General features: G+C 46.7%; 1 protein-coding gene across 2 annotated transcripts in view; it reads right to left on the reverse strand.

The window, feature by feature from the left end:
* Nucleotides 1–19,425, reverse strand: part of DNAH2 (dynein axonemal heavy chain 2) — a 3,497,426-nt gene that overhangs the window by 1,825,166 nt on the left and 1,652,835 nt on the right. The window lies entirely within an intron of this gene.

A 19,425-nucleotide genomic window follows, 5' to 3' on the forward strand; every position in this document is an offset into this window, starting at 1 on the left:
CTCCCCTTCTGCTCTGAAGCCACTGAGATCATCTGTGGCATACCCCAGGGATCCTCCCTCAGTCCGACGCTGTTCAACATTTACATGGCCCCGCTCACACACGTAGCCAGACTGCACCACCTCAACATAATCTCCTATGCCGACGACACACAGCTGATCCTCTCCCTCACCAAGGACCCCAACACAGCCAAAGCCAAACACCACGAAGGAATGAAGGCCGTCGCCGACTGGATGAAGACCAGCCATCTGAAGCTGAACTCAGACAAGACAGAGGTCCTCATCCTCGGCTCAGCCTGGGATGACTCCTGGTGGCCGACGGCACTGGGGGCAGCCCCGACACCCACCGACCACGCACGCAACCTGGGAATCATCCTCGAGTCAACGCTCTCAATGACCAAGCAAGTCAATGCCGTCTCCTCCTCCTGCTTCAACACCCTCCGCATGCTCCACAAGATCTACAGATGGATCCCGACAGATACAAGAAAGACAGTAACCCAGGCCCTCGTCAGCAGCAGACTCGACTACGGAAACACCCTCTACGCTGGAGCCCCGACCAAGCTTATCAAACGACTACAACACATCTGAAACGCCTCGGCACGACTGATCCTCGACATACCACGCCATGGCCACATCACCCCCTACCTGAGAAACCTGCACTGGCTCCCCGTCAACAAGAGGATATCCTTCAAGCTCCTCACACACGCACACAAGGCACTCCACAAGACCAGTCCAGCCTACCACAACAGACGGCTCACCTTCTACATCCCCAACCGCCAGCTACGCTCCGCCGACCTCTCACTCGCCACCGTCCCGCGCATCCGAAGAACAACCACCAGTGGGAGATCCTTGTCCCACCTCGCCGCCAAGACATGGATCACCCTCCCACCGAGCCTACAACAGACCCAAGACCTGCTGACCTTCAGGAGGATACTCAAGACCTGGCTGTTCCATCAGTAGCGCCCCCCAGCGCCTTGAGACCCTCGCTGGTATGTAGTGCGCTTTACAAATGGTTGATTGATTGATTGATTGAAGTGTGTTGTAATCTCCGGGACTCTCTTCTTGTTCTGGGGTCATACACAAAAGCTTGACAATAAACAACGTCAATCCCACCCCGCAGCAGTGTTGAAGCCACATGACATGTGCAACCTGGCCATCAGTGCATGTGCATCACTGGGGCTGGGCTGCTTCTCTGTGGCCACCTGTGAGATCAATCTGACTGCTACATGAGTCCATGAGACTTTGGCGGGTGCCGGCTGGCACTCCGCCCTGCTCCCAGAAACCTGCACCTGGCACTGCACATAGCCAGCTTAAAGACACTGGACAGTGACTGTCCATCAATGGTGCCCTACGGCAGCAAGATTGCGGCTTCCATTACAGCGTCATTGTCACGGCCTGCCTGGACCAGCCCCCACTGAGGCTATCCTTCAGGGGCCGATGTGCAAGAGCGCCAGGATCAGCAGAATGCTAAGCAACACATTGTTGATTCTGCTTAAGGAGGCGCCCATATTCACATCTGATTCACTGACAAACATGACTGTATCCTTGGCTGTGTATTGTTACCATCTCGTGCATATACTATGCAAAGATCATTTCTTCTTAGATGTGTTCTTCTTAGATGTGGATCTACCTCCCAGTCCCAACTGTGGACCGTTAGCACAGATTTATCCTGAAACATCTTCTCTCCAGCTCATTTGGAATCCATTTAAAAAGGGGTCTGTGAATATACATCTGCATGCCTGGTTTGCGAGCCAGTATGGATAGATCCATATTGAGTGGAAAGCCTGGCTTCTTGTCATCAGTTTCTCACCCACAACCTTTTATGTTGTTCATTGTCTCCTAAAACTGTTGACGCCAGGCTCCAAACGTTCATCCATTCTTTGTTTCCTTTCTCACACCCAGTTTATTGCCCTAACCTGACTCACTGCCGCGCTGGACTTTTCACCAACTGGGAATCCCCTCAAAGCTCTCTTGGTGCAAACCTCTTTTAATTTACTTCACCTCACAAATTGCCGTTCTGGGCATCTCCCAAAATGCTCTTGGGACTCTTTTGAAGTCGTGGGACTCTTAACATTGAACCACCTGAACCTAACTTTCACATCATGGCCCTTCAAAAATATACTGATGTACACCTCACCATTTATGGAACTTCAACTGTGAAATTTTCTATCCCCAATAAATTACCACAAAGCCGAACATTTCCCATTTACCAAAAATCAGAACATTTCCAATTATGAGACTGTAATGGCTGATACCCACCTCAATCCTGTGAAATGGAACCACACCACTCCTATTCTAAAGCTATGAAACTTTAACAGGAAAAGGATGATTTCTCAAAATTACCCATCTCCTTCAAGATTCTCGACACCCGGCAGAACTTCCTAGTTCCATAAAATCCACCCTATGACGCAGAGAATAACATCTAGAATATTAGTAAGCTAATGATTCATGCTAACCAGCTCAATCTTTGGGTTATTTAACCGAATATCAACATGGTCAAAGCAATTACAAGTAACCAATCCACTCCTCTAGACTCTTCCTTACTCATACAAGACCCATCTCTGCCCACCTCATCCTCCTCTTTTTTTCCGCTTCCAATTTGCTACGATTCCTTCTACTGGTAACTCAGGAGGGTCCTTACACCCGCAAGGGAGTAGCAGATCTTGATGCATAATATTATCCTTCTTGAAAGAGTGCGCTTGTGCACCGATCTACCTTTCCTGCAGCCAGCAAATCCAACGAACAGCTGGTCATCCAACCTGAACTCCTTTGTCCTGTCCAGGTAGAAACTCACTGCCCTCTTAGGGTCCAAGCGATGAAGCCTCTCCTCCTCCTTGGAAGGGTGAGGGGGAGAATAAAAGGTAGGGAGGGTAACGGACTGTCCTAAATGGAAAGGAGTAACCACCTTAGGCAGAAAAGCAGCCCTGGTCCTAAGAACCATTCGTTCAGCATGAATGGACAAAAATGGGGGCTTTGAACTAAGAGCTTGAAGCTCTTACCCTCCTTGCCGAGGTAATTGCCACTAGAAAAATAGTCTTAAAAGACAAAAGTCTCAAGGGACACTTGTGTAAAGGTTCAAATGGCGAACCCATCAAGAATGTAAGAACACGGTTCAAGTCCCATTGAGGCATAGTAAAAGGTGTTGGAGGAAATTTATTGATAAGGCCCTTAATGAATCGTAATACAATAGGAGATTTAAACAAAGAGGGCTGGACCGGCAAACAAAGGAAAGCCGATAAGACCGACAAATAACCTTTGATAGTTGCCACCGCAAAACCCTGCTGGGCCAAGGAAAGTGCAAATTGAAGTATATTGGACAAACGAGCCCTTAAAGGGTCAATGGACTGCTCCCCACACCAAGCAACAAATTTAGACCATCTATAAGAATAAATGGACTTGGTGGAGTCACGCCTGGCCGATAAGATGACATCCACCACATCGTGTGGGAGAGAAAAGGAAATCAGGTTGCCCCGCTCAATCTCCAGGCATGAAGGTGTAAGGTCTGGAGGTGGGGGTGTAGAACCTGCCTCTCCATCTGATCTGGGAGGAGATCTGCCCTGTGAGGGAGACGGAGCGGAGGGCACGAGGAGAGGTGGAGAAGATCTGAGTACCACACCCTTCTTGGCCAATCCGGGGCGATCAAATAACTTGGGCCCGGGCTTGGCGAATCTTCCTCAGAACCCGAGGAATCAAGGGTATGGGAGGAAACGGGTGAAGGAGTTGCGAGAACCAACTCAACTGAAACGCGTCCCCCAAGGCTCCCTGCATTGGAAACTGGAGGCTGCAGAATGACGGGCAGTGAGCATTCTCGCGAATGGCGAACAGGTCCACCTGAGGAGTCCCCCACATCCGAAAGACATAACGAACTACCTCTGGCTGGAGCCTCCACTCGTGGTCGGCGGAGAACTGCCGAATGAGACTGTCTGCACGAACGTTCAGAACTCCGGCCAGATGATTTGCCATCAGACAAATCTGATGGTCTTGAACCCAGGACCAGAGACGCAGAGCCTCCCTGCTGAGACACTGCGGCCCCACTCCTCCCTGCTTGTTGACATACCACATCGCAGTCGTGTTGTCCGTCAGGACCTGAACTGACTGACCGCGAAGGGAAGGAAGGAAGGCCTTGAGCGCTAAACGTATAGCCCGCAACTCTAGAAGGTTGATGTGAAGCAACCTTTCCTCTGGGGACCAAGGACCCTTGATCTCCAAATCCCCCTGATGAGCACACCACCCTAGAGTGGATGCATCCGTTATCACTGTGGCCACCGATGGAGGAAGTTGAAAAGGCTTTCCTTGTGACAAATTGCCTTCCACGCTCCACCAAGACAGATCCGCTGCAGTTTCTCTCGAGATCCTGACTGACTCTCTGAGATCTCCGTTATGCTGATACCACTGCCTGCGAAGGCACCACTGGAGTGCCCTCATGTGCCAGTGTGCATGGTTGACGAATAGAATGCAGGAAGCGAACAGACCGAGCAGGCGAAGGACCTTCAGGACTGGAACGACTGCTCCATTGTAAAACAATGGAATTATTTCCTGTATATCCAGAATCCTTTGTGGAGGTAGGAATGCTCGACACACAGTAGTGTCCAGTACCGCCCCTATTGTGGTAAATAAATAAATAATACCCTATTTTTGAATGTATAAATGAATAACAGATAGCTCAATAAATAAGAGTCAAGATTCGAGGTAGTAGGAGTTTCGCAGGTTTATTACAGCATAAGGACAGGAACAGGACAACCTGCATAGGAATAGGATGGCAGGGCCCAGCAGCTGCCGGGGCTGGATCTGGGATGAGCGCGCTAGCATTTAATAACAATACACAAGCATATATAGTAAAACAGTTGCATTACAGTACATATGATAGGCAGAGCAGTGGGTGGAGCAAAGGGTGTGACGCGTAGCAGTCGCGAAAGATAAGGGTGAAAGTGGGTGTAACAGGGCGTATACATAGACATGTGATGCAAACGTAACAGAATATGTCATGAATGGGGCGGAAACATGGAGGGGGCTACCTAAGGAGCCGGGACCTCTAACCTGGTGGTGCGCGCAAACTGGCAATGACGTGTTACTAGGAGAAACTGGGGGCTATGAACTCTGTGCTAGGAGCAGAGACTGAAGTCTGGAGAGTCAGGGCGACATGTACCTAAGCAGTATCTAGTATCTGATGTTTAGAGAACATGTTGATATAAACTAGAAGTCAGGAGGGGAAGGCTAACTTGATTCTAAGACTGGACCATGCATTATTCTACATGTAGTGCGTGATGAAGAATATGAAATGACCATTAAATACAGTATTTCTCTAACGTGGAGACGTGAAGGCTAGACAATGACGGAAACTATTGATGCAGTTCAGTAGCTTAGGAATGCAGAGAAGGAGGACTGAACTGATAACTGGAATCATAACATATTCTTGGCAGACTCAGAGGCAGAGCCAGGGTGAGCCGGGCACTGCGAGGCAGGAAGTAAGTGAAGGGTCGAGGATACAGGTGGGGGCTGTATCGCTCCTCAGCGAGGGCTCAGGAGACAGGAGCTGAATCTGGTGTCCAGGCCCTTTTGAGGCCTAGAAACCGGGACTTTACAATGAAATAACGTGCACACTGAGAGACGTGGCAACGTAGCTTTACATAGGCCTGATATTCGTAGTATTCACGAGGACTGGAAACTGGCATACTAGAGGTGGACACAACTGTAATTGCGTCATTAATCAAACATGGGGAATAACATATGCATATTAATCATGCACACATAACATATGATGGATGACACGTAGTGACACAGAACATGGCAGAATTTACTTTTCCACATTCCCTCCTTGTCACTACGTTTCCATCAGGAAACATCAATATTCATGATACCATCTATCATTTCATACAGTATCATTTGCTCGTCTCGAATTATCCTGGAACGGGATTTAGAACGGGGTTTGGGATTAGGAATACAAGAGGTAGCACAAATGCCGCAAATCGCAGGGCCACATTGTATACAGAGACAGCAGCTGAATATGATCGCTACTGCAATACCTAGAAAGGACAAGACTTTCCATCCCCAGGCGGAAATTATATTCCAGAACCAACCGGACCATGTCCAGGTGCCTGGATCTTGGTGTATCAGATGGGCAATTTTATGGAGTCTGGTTATAGCTGAATAAACAGACGGCGCGTTATTTGGAATGAAAATGCAGCAACTAGATCCGATGACTCTACAGGCCCCGCCCCTATCGGCCAGTATGACGTCAAGGACGAGACGATTCTGTAAAACGACAAATCTCATAGCAGATTGCTCTTCGGTTAAGTTACCTAGAGCAGAGGCAGTCTCATTTACTACAGCTTCGAGGGTTCTTGTTAACCTACGGATCAGTTTACTATTCTGGATAGGTCCTATAAAGAAGAAGAAACCTCTATTGAAATCTGTATACTGTTCTAGAGCAGTTTCAGTATAATCGACAATTGGGGACTCCCTTCTATGTCTAATGTGTACTAGATGTGTGTTTCTGTGATAATCAGATGGGGCTAGGAAAACAGGTGGCAGTAGGAAGGCAATGTAGCAGGTTCCCTCCCAATCGAGGGGCAGACGAACATATGCAGTTTGACCACAAATAAAATAAGAATGACGTGAAGCTTTGAAAATAGATTTCCCACTGTCACTATACTTGACAATAGTAGTACAATCACTATGTCCTACATGTACAGAACCATAATTTCGGACACATAATTCGCCTTTGACTGGTAATACTGAAATAGCAGGTAAGTCTGGAGTAGTATCAGACTGAACATTCAGGACCATGAAATTCGAAGAATAGTTACCTAAATTATACACTTCATTTTCTAGATCTAAACCTGTTCTGTGGGGGAGACCTTGCTTGTCTGGGAAACATGTACTGTTAAGAAAAGACATATCTGTTGAGGATGACGTTAACGTGGACCATGCTCCACACGAACCATTATGTGAAAATGGATAAGGAAAAAGTGGCAGAACTCCCTTCGGTGTCTGGAAAGGGGGGAGTCGACCACACACCCAACAATTAGTGGCATTGCTGGTCTGGTGTGAGTAATGTAACATGCGGATAAAGGAATTATTTCGCATAGCGAGGCGGTAAGAGAGTTCATGGGGAGGTAGGTCACTAAACATGTGCTCTACAGTAGCATTAGAAGACATATTTACATGAGGAACTGGAAGATACAGGTAAAATGCATAACTGGTGCAGGAAATCATAATGCTGAGAAACAATATGAAACATAGAAAAACGATACATCGAATTGAGTTTTGACTAACTCTCTCACTATGGGGGTCTATTTTATACATGTCAGAAACAGTCTAACCGTTTCACCTAGGGGAGGACTTAGACAATCAAACTGACTGACTTATTTTACTAGACCGGAGTTTTAACTTATACTCCTGTTGCGGAGTTTTCTCTAACAGGGGGGGTGTAGTAACATTGTCTTTTGCGGGACAGTCCTTAAAAATGGTGCTTTGGCAATCCTTCAAATCCTGGGAAATGTTCTTTAAGACGGGTTTCAGTCCATAAAACTTTTTTATATGAGAAAGGTGCACCCAGCCTTTGCGACCTTCCAACTTCACGGCTGTACGGGTGGTGAGGAGGACCTGTCGGGGCTCCTTCCAGCGAGGCTCCAGCGGACTTGATCTGTCAAAATTCCTCACCAACACCATGGATCCTGGAACGATTTCATGCGGTGCCACCTCGGTATTGTCTGGAAATGCGGCGGCAACCTGTGAACGACATGAGTTGAGGGCAGACATCAAGGAAGCTAGGTAATCTGTCAGCATATTACTTGAAACATCGGTAATACTTCGGGGTCTAGGAGTACCCCACATGTTAGGGGGGCGGCCGAAAACGACCTCATACGGGGACAGACCTGATCTGGAATGTGCGACCATGCGCATATAAAATAAAGCAACTGGTAGAGCTACCAGCCAGTCCACACCTTTTTCTTTGCATACTTTGGCGATACGGATTTTCAGAGTCTGATTATGTCTCTCTACGAGACCGGCTGCTTCAGGATGGCGTACACAATGAAACTTCCACTGGTACCCTAACAACAGGGAAACGTGCTTCATGAGTTCAGATGAGAATGGCTGGCCGTTGTCAGAATATACGACTCTAGGGAGTCCATAACGGGGGAAGAACTCACGAACCAACTGCTTGGCAGTGGTCGCGGCTGTGTAATCTGGGACTGGATATGCTTCTGTCCACCTGGACAAAGCGCATACAACTACAAGGACATACTTGAAACCTCGACATCGCTCCATCTGAATATAATCCATCTGGAGGACTTCCAAAGGGTGGTCAGGGGGCTGGAATCCACCTTGTTCCACCGGGACACTTTTACCTGGATTAAACTGACAACATATCATACAGGTACGGACTTTCTGCTTGGCTGCAGCTCGTAAATGCTTGTTGAACCAGATGTTCTGGATACTGTCTAACATAGCTTTTTCTCCTAAATGTGCTGGACTATGTGCGGTATTAATAATGACTTGAACCATAGAGTCGGGGAGAAACCATGTGGCTCTACCCTTCGTTAACCATCCTTGATCTGTCTGGGCCCCTCCTTGTTCGGACCATTTCTTGATTTCTTCGGGAGTAGCATGTAACTGTATATCTATGACATCTTGTGTAGGGTCCTTAACTGTCATGCATGTAGTCGGATCTGGAGTGTGTGTTATGTTAACTGGAATGTCTAGAGTCTGTGCTGTAAGCTTGGCTGTGCGATCTGCTAGATCATTACCTTGGGAAATAATGTCAGTAACTTTCGTATGTGCTTTGCATTTCATGATAGCGATAGATGTCGGTAAGTGTATGGCATCTAACAGAGCTTGAATAAGGAGACCATGCTGAATCTTGGTTCCATGAGAAGTCATGAAACCTCTCTCCTGCCAGAGCACTCCGAAGTCGTGTACGACTCCAAATGCGTAACGTGAATCCGTGTAGACATTAACTTTCAAGTTCTTGGCGTGTATGCAGGCTTGTGTCAGAGCAACTAGCTCTGCTGCTTGAGCGGACAGGGTGTCAATACAGCGTGTCTCAATAACTTCAGTGTCAGTAGTCACTGCATACGCGGCGACTAGTTCTCCTGTACTTGTTCTCATACATGAACCATCCACATAAAGTGTCAGGTCGGGGTCTGGTAACGGAGTATCTGTCAGATCTTGTCTTGGCTTTGTCGTAATGTTAACTACTTCCACGCAATCATGTGTGGCTGGATTTGAATTAACTGATGGTAACAGTGTAGCAGGATTAAGGATGTTGCAGCGTCTGATTTCTATGTGTGGCTGGAATAATGTCAATTCATAACCTGTTAAACGTGCAATTGTCAAGTGCTGAGTTTGTGTTCGGTTCAAAAGAACTTCCACAGAGTGTGGAACCTGTACTGTCAGGAAATGTCCTAAGACTATGGAATCACTTTGTCTGATAGCTAGGGCTGCGGCTGCAACTGACTTGAGGCACGCAGGCAGAGCCTGGGCTACAGGATCTAATGTGCTCGAAAAATAAGCACAGGGCTTGTATTGTCCTGCTTGATCTTGTGTGAGAACAGATAATGCTGTACCTTCGCGTTCAGTAACGAAAAGTGTAAAAGGCTTACTGTAGTTCGGTGTCGCTAGAACTGGAGCTTGGCATAAAGCTTTCTTTAACTCATTGAAACTAAGTGTATGTTCAGATGTCCAAGGGAGGACAGTCGATACGGCTGCCTCCTGTGTCGTTAACTGTATCAATGGCTTGGCTAGAAATGCATACTGAGGAATCCATTGTCTGCAATAAGAAGTAAGGCCAATAAAAGCACGTACCTCCTTCTGGGTCTTGGGCTGAGGAAGACTCGCTATTAACTGGATACGGTCTGGTGTCAACTGCCTACCCCTCTTGGACAGTAAGTGTCCTAAGTATACCACTTGCTGGACACAGAATTGAAGCTTAGAAGGGGACACCTTGTGCCCCATCTCGGCTAGGAAATACAAGACTGTAAGGGATGCTTGCTCGCAAGCACGTTCAGAACGGGCTGTGATCAGTAGATCATCGACATACTGGAGCAGGGCAGTGTCAGTTGGCATGTGAATGTTGTCTAGTTGTCTCTTAAGTGCTTGACTGTAAATACTAGGACTTTCTGTGAAACCTTGAGGAGCTCGTGTGAATTTATAGCTCCTTCCATTTAAACAAAATCCGAAAAGGAACTGGCTGTCTGGATGAATGGGAACACTAAAAAACGCGTTCTTGAGGTCGATTACAGTAAAGAACGTGGCTTCGGAATCAATGGCTGTTAATAGGGAAGAGATGTCTGGGACAACTGGGTACTGAGGAATAATACACTTATTAAGCTCTCGTAGGTCAATCACTAATCGATATACTGGGGGTGCATTTGGACCAGTACGTTTCATGACTGGAATGATCGGAGAATTACATACATTGGAGTCAGTTTCTACAACCACTCCTTGAGCAATAAGCTCGTCAATAATTTTGGATAAGGCTGCTACAGCCTCAGGTGGCAATCTGTACTGTCTGATTCGTGGTAACACTACACCTGGTTTGAGAGTCACACGATAGGGTGTGATTTGCATGTAACCTACATCAGTTGGACCTTGCGCCCATAAGTGCTGTGGAACATTAGACAGTCTTGAATCAAAATCTCGTAATACATAGTGACCCTTAAAGTCACGTAGGAACAATCGTATTCCCTCTGGGGAACAGCATATAACTGCCCCTAACTCTTTCAGTGTTTTAATGCCTAATAGATTTTCTGGACATGACTTAGTAAGTAACAGATCAGTAGTGCGGGACAATGGACCTACTTCTAGAGAAACTGGCTTTGAGATCTCATTTACGATAGGCTTTCCTGAAAATCCAAGGGAAACATTTCTTGAGCCTGAGAGCGGAGCCCCTGGAACTTCGGCGTGACTAATTGTGGTCCTACTTGCCCCTGTATCAATCAAAAACTTTCTGTCTTTCCCTAATACTTGACTATGAACATAGGGACCTTCTTGATCTACAGGTATCTCGATGAGAGGCAAGCCTACCTCCCTCTCTAGGCTGTTTCATGAATACTGTTGGTACTCTGGATACTCAGACTGTGCATACTGGTACATCTGCTGTGTGACATGCTGTGTTGCAGCGATAGGCTGCGGTGCTGTAACTGTCTGTGGTGCATTCTGTAACTGAGGAGTCTGTGAAACTTGTTCTTGTCTAGGCGGACGTGGTCTTTCTTTAGTCTTACCAGTACCTATGTTGTGTTTCAGAACTGCACACTCGTTTATAAAATGACCTGGCTGTTTACAATAATTGCAATTCCCTTTAACGGGAGCTGCAGGATGACTGGCTTGATTCGGACCCCTCTTCTGACTGTCTTGAGGAACAGATTGTGCAACTAGTACTTTCATTTTCGTGTCTTTCATACGTTTTCTTTCATGTTCTTGCTCTTCTCTGATTCTATTCTGGTGGTATTGGAGCATCTGCAACATCTGGGACGGGGTATTAGCTTGCCAGGTACTTTCGACTTTCAGAACTCGATTTTTAATTGGTGGGCTTGAATTCTCGACTAATTTAGTAACAAAAAGGTGAGGGTATGACTCACTACTTGTCTTGAGGCCACTGTTGATGCTAAAACATTTCTCGAATCTAGAATAAAAATCACTAATATCTTCGTCTTGTTTCTGTTTACAGGCTGAGATTGCATCCCAGTCTTCCTTTTTAGTTGTTAATAATCTGGGTAAAACTTGAATCAATAATTCAGGTAATTCTTTACATTTATCTCCGAGACCGGTACCTGGTACTCGTATCTTATCTTCAGCTTCTAGGACTGCCCAATCGATCTTTTTCTCTCCCACCTCCCAGTCTTTTTCCTTGAGCTTTTCATACACCCCTGCGGGCAACAGAACCTTTAACATTTTAATTATATCTGGATACGTGTATTCTCCCATACGGAGCATGTCTTTTAATTCTCTATGGAACCCTGCTGGATCTTTATCATGACAGGGAATTAATTTCTTCATCTCCAGAAGTTCCATCTTTGTGATCGGAGTGTATACAAACACTCGCTGCATTTCGCCACCCGTTCCTCTAACTGGGTGGACTTCTCGTAACGGATTCTGTCTGTCTATGTAAAATGGTTTACTTTCTGGGGGTGAGACATGAACAAAATGCGGGTTCAGAAACGTTCTATATTTGTGGCGCTGTTCTAGAATGACACTAATTAAATCGGTACCTAGACCTCTCCATCTATACTGGAGTAACTCGTTCAGGATATCATGTAACGGACCTGGATCAGAATGTTGACCCTCATACAGAGTAATGAGGTGCTGAATCATATACATACCCACCAGTCGTTGCTCGGCTGGGGGCATTTTTAGAAACATTTGTGCCACTATTTCGTCTGGAAAAGTGGTAGAATCAGTAATCCATCGGACTGCTGATCGGGCTAGTTCTTGTTCATGCATAGTACTTAACTCACTGTAACCGATTCGTGATTTCAGAATGTGATCGGTAGCTTGAAATACTTGTTCTAGAGAACCTTGGTCTGGTACTGGATGATGGAACGTAGACTTGGGTTCTAGACGTAAATGGCGATCTGGAAATCTAGGTTGTCCTACATACGCTATTCTGGCGGAATTCTCGTCGTCTAACTCTTCAGTATCAGAGTTACTTTCTTTCTCGTTTACTTGTGCTGCTTTACGTTGTTCGTGTAACTTTATTATTTCTTTACGGATTTTCTTGTACATACTCTCCATAGCACCGATAGTCTTGTGCTTACCCTCGGCTATACTATTACTCCACTTCATCAGGGCTTTCATTTCGGCCTGATTTTTGGACGGGTAATCTTGTTCTCTTATTAGACAATTAATCAGAAACTTTAATATCATGAGCTGGGTCTCAGCTTTCCTTTGGGACATGACATCACTAATACTTTCTGGATCTTCCCCTGTACGGATGAAACAATATATTCTGTCTAGATCTTCCTTCATATCTGGTAGGGTGACTAGATACTCGGCCACATTTCTTACGCGTAATGAATATAAAACCATATCATCTTCGCCTGGGACTGGGTCATAGCAGCATTCGGCAAGGGATTTTCTTATTTCTGCAACAGACAGTCTGGGCGTACGTTGTGACGCTTGCATATGTAATTCGGCTGCCGTTAAACGCTTATGTGGCGGCGGGGTTCGAGGAGGACCTCCTCCTGCGGCCCCTAGACTAGAATCATCAACTGATGCTTTTCGTCCTGGCAGGGTGGGAAATTGGAATGCGGGCTGGACTTGTATGGCGGGCTGGACCGGGGGGACCGTAGCAGGTGCTGCAAAGGGTGCCCCGGTGTCTGGAGGAACGGGAAGTGCCTGATTTACAGGGACTGGTGGAGCGGGAACAGGATTTGCATATTCTGGGACTGTGTCGTCCAAATAGGACGAGATGAAAATATCAGCTGCGGTTGGTTTGTGACGTAACTTGATCGGAACTAGTGGTGGCGGAAAATTACTGGATGCCTCCGGGGTCGCTTTTGGCAAGCCCTCGGCAAGAAGAGGATACATACCCTTAATGAGGGCATTCCTCTGTCTGTCTGACTGTTCGGCTTTGACTTGTTCACCTATCTCGATTAGTTCTTTTTCTTGTGCTCGTTCCGAGGATTCTCTACTTAATTCTGACTTTCTGATTTCTTTTTCGGTTCTTTTATGAGCTTCTTTACGCCATAGCTCGATGGCATCTTTCTGTGATTGTCTGGCTTTCTTTTTCCATAATGCCTCTTTTACTCGCATGATGCACTCGGCATCCCATGTACCCGATACGGGCCATCTATACTTTTCTTCTAACTGTTTTGTATACTCTACCCATAAATCTAGATATAGTATGGCACTTATGCCATGCTTCTGATACATAAAATGACCTGGACTGTCCCTAGGCGGGACAGGAACTGCTTCCTCTAACAAACCCTTTCTAGTTTTTAACTGACGTAACTTTGAAAACAGCGGCATGACTGAACTATAATCTAGACACAATACAATACACAATGAACACGAAAATCACTTCTCACTCATACCACAACATCAAGATACATGAAGAACATTATGAATAACAGTTCGAACAGAATACCACCTGGAATACGGAACACAGAATATATGACTTTATATGAATTTTCTCGAGAACAGAACTGACTGGAACAGAAACTAGATGCACTGTTGAAACAGTACGAAACTTACCGGTCTCATAAAGAGACACGTCAGGACCCGCATCCACCGAAGTGGACACTTCGTTTGTGTGTCTGGGTACCACCAACCCACGGACCAGAGTCAATTAGATTGACCCTGTCTAGATACTACCCCAGTAATGGTACTCACCGGGCAGCAAGAACGGAAGGCCTCGGACTGGACTGGACTGCTTCGACGACGGACAACGAACTTCGGACTTAAGTTACGGGTGGACCTCCGGATACCTCGGACCTTGGACTCTTGGCTTGGGCTCTGGTCGGGACTCGCCGCATTCCTCCACCGCCTCGTCTGGATGCTGGACCGCCTCCTCCGTCTCCTCCGTGGGCCTGAGGGATACTTGAAGCAGAAATATCTGCACGTGCACGGTATGGTTCCGTCACGGCTGCAGAGGGTCAGGGGGCCGGCGTGGCTTCACCGGCGCGTGGGGAAAGGGCAAGTCCCTATTCGGGCGCCATTATGTGGTAAATAAATAAATAATACCCTATTTTTGAATGTATAAATGAATAACAGATAGCTCAATAAATAAGAGTCAAGATTCGAGGTAGTAGGAGTTTCGCAGGTTTATTACAGCATAAGGACAGGAACAGGACAACCTGCATAGGAATAGGATGGCAGGGCCCAGCAGCTGCCGGGGCTGGATCTGGGATGAGCGCGCTAGCATTTAATAACAATACACAAGCATATATAGTAAAACAGTTGCATTACAGTACATATGATAGGCGGAGCAGTGGGTGGAGCAAAGGGTGTGACGCGTAGCAGTCGCGAAAGATAAGGGTGAAAGTGGGTGTAACAGGGCGTATACATAGACATGTGATGCAAACGTAACAGAATATGTCATGAATGGGGCGGAAACATGGAGGGGGCTACCTAAGGAGCCGGGACCTCTAACCTGGTGGTGCGCGCAAACTGGCAATGACGTGTTACTAGGAGAAACTGGGGGCTATGAACTCTGTGCTAGGAGCAGAGACTGAAGTCTGGAGAGTCAGGGCGACATGTACCTAAGCAGTATCTAGTATCTGATGTTTAGAGAACATGTTGATATAAACTAGAAGTCAGGAGGGGAAGGCTAACTTGATTCTAAGACTGGACCATGCATTATTCTACATGTAGTGCGTGATGAAGAATATGAAATGACCATTAAATACAGTATTTCTCTAACGTGGAGACGTGAAGGCTAGACAATGACGGAAACTATTGATGCAGTTCAGTAGCTTAGGAATGCAGAGAAGGAGGACTGAACTGATAACTGGAATCATAACATATTCTTGGCAGACTCAGAGGCAGAGCCAGGGTGAGCCGGGCACTGCGAGGCAGGAAGTAAGTGAAGGGTCGAGGATACAGGTGGGGGCTGTATCGCTCCTCAGCGAGGGCTCAGGAGACAGGAGCTGAATCTGGTGTCCAGGCCCTTTTGAGGCCTAGAAACGGGGACTTTACAATGAAATAACGTGCACACTGAGAGACGTGGCAACGTAGCTTTACATAGGCCTGATATTCGTAGTATTCACGAGGACTGGAAACTGGCATACTAGAGGTGGACACAACTGTAATTGCGTCATTAATCAAACATGGGGAATAACATATGCATATTAATCATGCACACATAACATATGATGGATGACACGTAGTGACACAGAACATGGCAGAATTTACTTTTCCACACTATGAACAGATTGCACTGAGAGGGCACCAGGTGAGACTTGGGCACCTTTATCAAGAAATTTGTACAACAGCTGGGTTGCAACCTGCAAATGATGAAGCACCTTCTCTGGCGAGTCTGCTTTGATCAGCCAGTCATCCAGACAGGGGAAAACTGGAATCCCCGACCTCCTGAGATGGGCTGCCACCACTGCCATCACCTTGGTGAAGACTCGAGGTGCAGTAGTAAGTCCAAATGGGAGAACCGCAAACTGATAATGTTGCGACCCTACCGTAAAACGGAGATACTTCCTGTGCGACTTCAGGATTGGGATATGAAAATACGCATCCTGCAAGTCGATCGACACCATCCAGTCCTCCTGTTGCAGCGCCTGAAGAACCTGTGCTAGGGTGAGCACCTTGAACTTCTCCTGCTTCAGAAAAAGATTCAAGATCCTGAGATCCAGGATTGGACGCAACCTGCCATCCTTCTTGGGAATCAGAAAATACCGGGAGTAGCATCCTTGACCCCTTTCCTGCTCCGGAACCACCTCTATCACACCGTTTTTTAGTAATGCAAGAACTTTCTCCTGCAGAAGAAGAAGGTGGTCCTCCGAACATGCCCCTTGACAAGGAGGGTAATTTGGAGGGAATTCCTGAAAGGGAAGAGCATACCCATTTTCCACAAGATCTAGAACTCAAAGGTCCGTAGTGACCGATTCCCAATCTTGTAGAAAATGGGTAAGCCGACTCCCCACAGGACCAACATGATCCAGAATGGTGGATCTAGGGCTGCTTTGCTGTGGCAAGAGGGGGAGAGGTAGAGGAGGAGGAGGAGGGCTGACGACCTTGTGGACGATCTCTGTTCTTGCCTCTGTAGGACTTATACAGGGTATTTTGCTGCTGCTGAGGTTGCCTTTAGGTCCGAAAGAACGACCTTCCAAAACCTCTGTACCTCCTGTAAGAGGAAACTCTAGGCTGCGCCTGTAGGCCCAGAGACTTAGCTGTGGCTTTGCTGTACTTGAACCTCTCTAAGGCAGCATCTGCTTTTTTTCCAAACAGCCCAGAACCATCGAAAGGAAGGTCAAGAAGAGTAGCCTACACATCCGGAGAGGACTCCGATGACTTGAGCCAAGCACTCCTCCTCGTGGCAACCGAAGATCCCATAATCCTGGCAACAGAGTCCGCAGTGTCCAGGCCACTCTGAATAACCTGGCGTGCAGCTGCTTGAGTGTCCACCAAGACCTCAGTAAAATTCTGTCTGTCCTCCTCAGACAATTTAGGAGCAAGCTGTTTTGCAGAGTCATTAGAGCGTGAATGTAACGGCCCAAAAGACAAGTGTCATTTGTCGACTTCAAGGCCATACTTGCTGAGGAGAACACCTTTTCAGCCGATTGGTCAAGCCTTTTAGAGTCTCTATCTCCAGGGACTTGGGGAAAAGCCCCTGAAGACTTCTTAGAACAGGCAGCTTGAACCACCAGGCTCTCAGGAGAAGGATGAGATGTTAGAAAGTCCGGATCTCCTGGAGCCGCCCTGTACCTCCTAGCAACAGATTTTGATACTGCTGGAGATGAAAAGGGCTTATGCCAAACTTCCATAACTGGTTCAGTGATGGCATCATTGACAGGTAATAAAGGCTCTATTACCATGGAGGGAGAATGAAGAACCTCAGTCAAAATATTGGACTTGAACTCAGCTGTAGGAAGCTGCGGGTCTAAGAGCTCCGCTGTCTTCCTTATAACTGTGTGGTAAGGAGCCACATCTTTGAAGGAACATCAGAAGGAGGAGAAAGCTCCCATTCTGGGGACATATCAAGGCCACTTGTCTCCTTCAAACCTTCAAATAAGTCCTCTGACTCTTGAAGTTCACCTTCCCCCATTTCTTCCTCCGCACGATAACATTGCTCCTCCAAAATCCTCTGCCTCTTCTTCTTCTTGTGCTTCTTTGACTTCGAAGCATGACCCGACGTCGAGTTTGAACCCGACCTGGACCTGGATCATGACCTTCTACGACCTCTCTTCTCTTTTTTCATCTTCGCCATGAATAACTTGGCCTCTCTCTCCTTTAAAGCCTTCGGGTTCATCTTGCGACAGCAAGCACAACCCTCGACATTGTGATCCGACGACAGGCACTAGACACAATCCTCGTGGGGGTCCTTGATGGACATATGGCCTCCGCACTCCCTACAGGGCTTGAAACCTGACTTTCTCGACAACATCTTCAAGAAAGAAATGAGAGAAGTAATCCAGAAACACAATGTAGCAACAAAACCCGTTAGGGTTGACGGCGTGGAAAAATGGGAATTGATGTCATCACGCCGACGAGGCTCTCTTATGGCTCCAGTGACGTCAGCGGAGCCATACTTCTGTGACGTCGTCCTCGTCGGCGTGGACAGCTACGAAAAATTTCCGAATGCTGCTGGTGCAGGGGGATATTCACAAGGTGAGGAATCCATTGGCAGCTATATCCATCAGAAAATGTTCTCAACAAACAAGCTCAGCAAGCTCAGCATATGTAGACTCCTGGGAGTGGAATGAGTCATCTCACCTGATTTGAAGATGTTCTGCATCCAGTTATTTTGTTATTTTTGTAAAACTTTTGAATGCCCAGAAACAGCTTTTGTTTTGTGTGTGACCCACCCATATAAAATAAATCGACAAGTCTCTCTTGGCCATATCTTGCCTCGTCTTGTTTGAAAAGATCTAAAAAATGTGCACGTCTCCACATCGTGTGGATTCCCAAATAAAAGTAGTCATTGGGGAACAGGAAACTCCAGCGCTAGGGTGTTCTGACCGCAGCATTTTCATTTTCTGCATAAGCCATGTTTTTAGATCTCAGACAGACAGCGCATGCACTGACTTGAGGAGACGTCTTGTGTTCTATCTGTGGGCTTACAAGCCGCCCATCTGCTACCATTGGTAAGCTTCAGCATCGCTCTCATTTTCTTTGATGCCATTCATCATTGCATGCAGGCATCATGCCCTCTTCTTATGTTTGGCCCTCCAATAGAGCATGAACCGTACATCTCTCCTTACATAGTTCTCGGTTTCTGGAGCTTTTTTTTTCAAGCACTCCACAGAAATAATTGTATTTTCAGGCGGTATCCCTTGTACACATATCACGAAAAGGCATGCTTGTGTCCATAAATGAATGCATTTCTTAAAAAGTTCTAAAAACACACTACTTGTCTTTTTATTTTTTGCACGATCCGATGGTATTGGAGCGCCTGCTCCATCCTCTGTCTTGCCATAGCGCTGAACACAAGCTGATGGTATTGAAGGGCTTTTCCCCACCCTCTCCCATCACTGATTGCCCATCTCGCCAACCCTTCCAGCTTCCCTGCTTGACCTGTCTCCCCACTACCTTCCTCGACGCTGCTACTTTAATTAAAAAACAAATCTGCACGATCCAATGGTATTGGAGCACTTGCTCCATCATCCTCCTTGCCATAGTGCTAACATCAACCAAAAGTATTGGACCACTTTAAGTGCTCACAAGTTACATTTCACAGTGACACACTCCTTGTTTTCGGGTAGAGGGAACCATAAATAATTTGCCCAAAATCACAAATATTTCAGCTGTTCCCCA

Source organism: Lissotriton helveticus, chromosome 12, assembly GCF_964261635.1.
Source record: "Lissotriton helveticus chromosome 12, aLisHel1.1, whole genome shotgun sequence".
Classification (NCBI taxonomy): domain Eukaryota; kingdom Metazoa; phylum Chordata; class Amphibia; order Caudata; family Salamandridae; genus Lissotriton; species Lissotriton helveticus.